Below are 6,000 nucleotides of genomic sequence, written 5' to 3'. Positions count from 1 at the left end.
CAAATTTTGTATACTTGAAAAAAAAAAAAAAAAAGTCAATACACAAAACACACTATAGTTAAATTGTTAGTGTATTATGTTAATGTGTACCACAAGTGAAGTAGTGAGTCTAAAAGGACTTAAAAGTGGGATCTGAATCTGAGGTTTAAAGACAATCTAATATGATCACAGCAGTAAATGTCTAAATGAAAACAGAGCAGCAGTTGAGCAAACTCTATTAAAATAGGTCTCCCATCAGTAGAAAAGAGGCCCTCAATACCTTCACAATACACCACGTTATTTACTGTGTGCAAAGATTGAGCAGAATAACAAAAGGTATCCCCAAAAAAGTAGCAAATGTATCAAATCATCTGACCTAAATATGACCTTAAACTGGTGCATGCTTTTAAACATTGTAATCTTGTATACCGTTTTTCTGCCAGGTGTATTTTATCATCTGTATGCTCTCAATATGCAAAAACAGGTTTTATGCGATGTTTCTGGTGTATGAGTGTTAAGATTAGTGAATCAGGGATTAGTCATTCAAATGTTCGCATGTGAAAAGGGAGGTTCTTAGATTTACAAATAATCTATTAAAATTAAAACAGCAATAAACAAACCAAGTGTCTAAGTGAAAATAGCTTTGATTTACAGGAGCAGCAGGTGATTAAAGTTACAATTACTTGAGTTTTCTATCAGTATCATTAAAACTGAAGAAAAGATCTTTAATACCTTCACAATGCACGTTATTGCACAGAAAAATAAAACCACTGTATACAGACAAAAAAGGCAGCAAGTTTATACAATTATGAAAGTGTGACGGTGGTTTAAGGAAAGTCTGGAAGCAGATGCGAGTTAACAGTTTTAATGTGATGAGATTAAATACACAAAGATGCTGAGAAGACGACACTCCATGGTGGTGGTGAGGAACAACAATCTCACAAACACAAGACATGAGACAAGCCAATATATAGTGGATGAGTAATGAGTGGCAGCTGTTGCTGATGACAATTAACGGAGACGCCCACAAGCTAATCAGTGCAGACGCGAAACACACAGATTTCAAACACCCCGAGATCACAAAGTGCAAACACCCCGAGATCACGGTTTACCAACCATGACAGAAAGCCGTTGACCTTAAGTGCAGAAGTGGTTTATTTAAAAATGTAATTAAAGCCACTGGGAAAACTAAAAGGATGAAAACAGGTTTTGCAATTGTTAGTACATCAAATTTTTACATTTGTCGACTGAGTTTATTTATAATGATGCAGAATGAGAAAATTAATATAATTTTCAACATAGCATATTCAATATAAGTTACATATAGTATTTTGGGGGAACATAGATGGCTCCACAAATGTCACATGCGTCCTTTCCCCTGCAGAATCAGATTTTTTTTTTTTTTTGTGCCACCTCCTTATAAGTGTTTTGTGCCACCTCCTAAGTGTTTCCTCATGTTGTAAATTAGGGAACTTTTTTTCTGAACGATCAGAAGATCCAAATGAAGCAGGCAGTTGTGAGACACTGTCATCATTGACTAAAGTGTCATAAATTCTGTCCAAAAAAATTAAGCAATTTCCCAAATAGATGTCTGTTTTTTTTTACAACACTAACTGATTACCTGTAAACCAAAAAAAAGAAAGAAACTGAGGTCTTTATCCAAATGTCAACATTTAGTCATGTAAAGTCATGAATCATACATCATATGCCTTACTTAGAAAAGATGATGAATGTCATGATGACAAAGCAAAGTAGTACAGCAATGCCACAGACAGCAAATGCTATGAAATGATTTCTGTCTGTCACTGGGAGCTCCACAGTTGAGTCTATACAAAGAGAAAAGAGTACAAAAAAAAGTCAGTGTATGTGTGTGAGTGAGTGACAGCATTTAAAAAAAGTAAATGAATAAATAAATAAAATAAAATAAAATTACACAAGCCTCTCACCTTTTGTGACTGTTGCTACAGGTGCAGTGGGACACTTATCTGGGAACATGTTTTAAAAATAATAATCATAAATAAAGTTATTTAATAAAAAATACATTATTAAATTAGAGCTAAAAATAGCTCAAAGACTTTAAGCTCAAATGTTTACCAAAAAAAGGAACAGAAAGAACCAGTAATACTCACTGTTGCACTTGACCACTGAAGAAACCTAAGACAGACAAATTTAGTACATATTAGGCATCAAAAGTTCAAGAACTGAAAAGTTCATCGGAAACTACTAAAAACTAACAGTATACTATCACAATCAGCCTGTTGTTACATAAGTATATAAAAAAAAATTATTAGAATGCTTGGCCTACCAAAAGTGTCAAACATTCCAGACGGTATGCAACATCGTCCTGACAGTCTATGGTGAGAATCTTTTGTGGTTCAGCATGCAAAACCACTTGATGGTAAATATTTCCCTTCTCATCAACCAGCATGGTGTTCTGCTCACCAAAAAAAATAAAAATAAATAAAAGATTGTATTTGAAATACAGTCATTCATTGCACATTGCATAATAGTAATAAAGGGAGGGAGTCCAGCTAACTGACAAGAGTGAGGTGAGACAGACATTTAGATATTATATTTGACATCGAGTTTTATGCTGTGCCTCCAAGCTTTCTTATTCGTTTTGCTAATAAACGTTCTACCTTTCTTAATTTTTTGGTTATATATGCTATTATACATGTTCACTTTGTCTATTTCCAGCTTTGTATTTAAACTTTCTGTAAGTAATTTGTTTTTTTATATTATGTATAGCCTGCCCTATAGCATGGCGTTTTTTATTTGTTTTGTCAGAAAAAGTTCTATATTTATATATATATATATATATATATATATATATATATATATATATATATATATATATATATATATATATTATGCTAAATTGAGTTTGACGTTTTATTTTGTTGTTTCATTCAAGCAATTGACGCAGAACTGCAGCTAATTACTAAAACTAAAAACAGATTGCGCTATTTGAAAGTGATAGTAAAATTTGCACGCTGCTTTTACAAGCTATTTAAAAGTGAAGGAAATCCAGGAACAGAGGGTATTACCCGTGTTGTCAAACATCGGTGGGAAAATTTCCTCACCGTCACAAACCTACTGCACACATTTAAAGAGCAAACTGGTTGTGCTTACAGCAGTGGTCCATTCAGGTAAACAGTCGGGTGCAGTCGGAGGTCCAGAGATGATATAAGCAACAGACTGATTCTGGTACACTGACACAGTGCATGTTAGATTGGCAAGGATTCCCTTCACAATTGACACTGCAGGTTAGAGAGATACAAAGTAATATACGATGTGCATGTATATGTTAACAATAAATACATAGGCTAATTATTATTATTAATATTATAAGATTTCACACACACACACACACACACATTATATATAGGCTATATATAAAACACATCATGTCAACAATTTATAGCGTCCACTTTCAAAGGTAGCACTGCATTCAAACAATAGTAGCCTATGTATCACGTCATTTTCCCATTTCCTAATGACAATAATTTGAATGACACGCTGTTTCCAAATCGTTAACAAGATTTCTCAAACAAATGGAGAACATTTCTGAAATATTCTGTGAAGCATTTTTGCTTAAAATGCACTTACCAAAAAAGAAGACCTTCATTTTAGCTGTCATTGTCTCTCCTGTACAAGTGTTGATCATTTGAACTTCACTGAGAAGTTGGTTTTGAGCTTTTTAAAGCATGACAATACAGTCACAGTCGGTAAACCAAGTTATCATCCTCGATGACGTCGCCCTCTTCATGCGATTTCCTGCTTGTGTCTGTGTGCGCACTATTTTTTTCTTCTTCTCATTTTGTATCAGCCTGTTTAATGTAAATCGATGCTCTTCCTGGAATCAACATTAGGGGGTTTGCTTATTTTGAGTTCATGGGAACATCGAGTTATGTAAATTCTGTTTAAGTTCTACTGATGGTGGACACGTTTTAATAGAAACGTTGAATGCTATATGGGAGGGCAGTTTCCGAATTCCTGCACTCTTGCTCTTATAAAGCCCTACATCTACTTTTGTGTGTAGTATTTTTTTTTTTATTATCTTTTTCTCAGTAAATGTTTTTCAGAAAACAACTATAGAAATCAGCAGTAGCTACAAACCACAAACCACAGCATGTCTCTATGGCCACAGCCAGACACACAACACAGGGGTTTTTCTACTATTTTTTCTAATTTTTTTTTTTTTTTTTTTTTTACTGATTAGAGGCATTTAAATAGGTTCATTATTTAGGAACCATCTCAACACTAAAACAAGCTAAAAAGTAGCAAAAAGCTAATTGATTTTCCTTCTGCACCTTAGTAAAAACTTTTAATCAGTCCATCAAATGTCAAGTGGTAACTCTGTTTAAAAACATTTGCAGGTTTGGAAACTGAATCTTGAAGATCTGAAACTCCACTGTCTGTATGTGTCTCAATCTCTGATACAATTAAAAGTATTTTAGATGTATCACCATTGCTTTTGTTAAAAATTACTCCACTATCACAGAGTAAGGCAAAAAAAAGAGGCAAAATTAGAAAACAGTTTTTTTTTCATGACTTTATTGTGAAATCAAATCTACTGGTAGTTTCTGGTCAAACCAGTAAATATGTTATACCATTATCTCCTATCACTTGCAAACTATGATTTTAATATAAACACATTTATTTGTACAACTTCATCTTCCACATTTTTAACAAGTTGAAAAGCTTCTTTTGATGATACATTTACAAGTAATTAAGAAAGACTGTTGATACTAAAATAAGCAGATTAATATATCATATGTAGATAGATAGATAGACAGACAGACAGACAGACAGACAGACAGATAATCAATATTATACAATAAAAACAACAACATATATATATATATATATATATATATGTCTATATAAAATGTTAAGATATACTTATAAATATTTTATGTTAATAAGTGTATTAATATTTTGTTACAAATACTTCAATATTTCATAGGTTATAGACAACAATATAGATTGATATAAAATAGCAATATAATACAATATAATATCATGTAATATAATATAACATAAAATAGCAATATAATAATACAATTTAATACAATAATCATAACAATATTATTATTATTATTTTAAGCTTCCACAGCTACATTAAATAACAAACTCTCACTCTGTCATGATTCTGCCCTCGTGTCCTTGATTTTTCCTAGTCTTGAGGCAGGATCATGACAGACCCGTGCTTGTGTTGTCTCGTTCCCTTGCCCCGCCCCCCTTGTTAACCTAGTCGTGTCTTGATTGTCCCATTTGTGCCACCTGTCGTGTCTTGATTGTTCCCCCTATTTAGATCCCCTAGTGTGCTCTGTCTTTTGTCGGTTCATTGTGTTCCTCACCTGTCATTGTGATTGTACCTCAACGGTGTTCTACAATAGTGATTGTGTGTGAGATTGTGCTGTACCCGCTGAAGTCCTTGTATTACCGTGAGTGTTTATAGTTAGTATTTAGAGTCCTTGTTTATCTTGTCAGTCCAGTCCTGTTTTAGTTATTTAGTCTTTACCTTGCTCCGTGTTTTCCCCCTCGTGGGTTTTGTTTTCCCCTTTTTGTATTTAATAAACCCTTTGTTTTGAGATCCCAGTCTGCACTTGAGTTCCTCCTTGCCTAACCCTGACAGAATGAACCGACCACCAAGGAACTCAGCAGACAGGAGGCAATGCTGGATGGCATCAGCCAGCCAGCGAGATTGTTTTGAGGGCTCTCGCCTTGTGGTGTTCCGGGGGACCAGGGGAGGTCGTTCCGGAGCGAGCGGGCGAGAGGAGGAGCCCCAGAGGTCCCCACCTACCCAGCTGCCGGCGATCCCGGAGGGTCGTGTCCTGGCCGTGGCAACCCTGGGGGGTCAGGCAAGCCCCTCCCAGAGTCCTGAGGTGCCCTCCTCAGCCAGCAGTCTCCCCATGAAACGAGGGAGACGGTTTTCATGGGAGTCAACTTCTGAGTCTTCGGCGTCCGAGACTGCCCTGCCCGAGACCAAACTCCCCCAACCCGCCTCTGACCCAG

The sequence above is a fragment of the Carassius gibelio genome, chromosome A16, assembly GCF_023724105.1.
Source record: "Carassius gibelio isolate Cgi1373 ecotype wild population from Czech Republic chromosome A16, carGib1.2-hapl.c, whole genome shotgun sequence".
Classification (NCBI taxonomy): Eukaryota; Metazoa; Chordata; class Actinopteri; order Cypriniformes; family Cyprinidae; genus Carassius; species Carassius gibelio.
The sequence above is the reverse complement of the archived record's forward strand: the minus strand, read 5'-3'. Positions refer to the sequence as shown.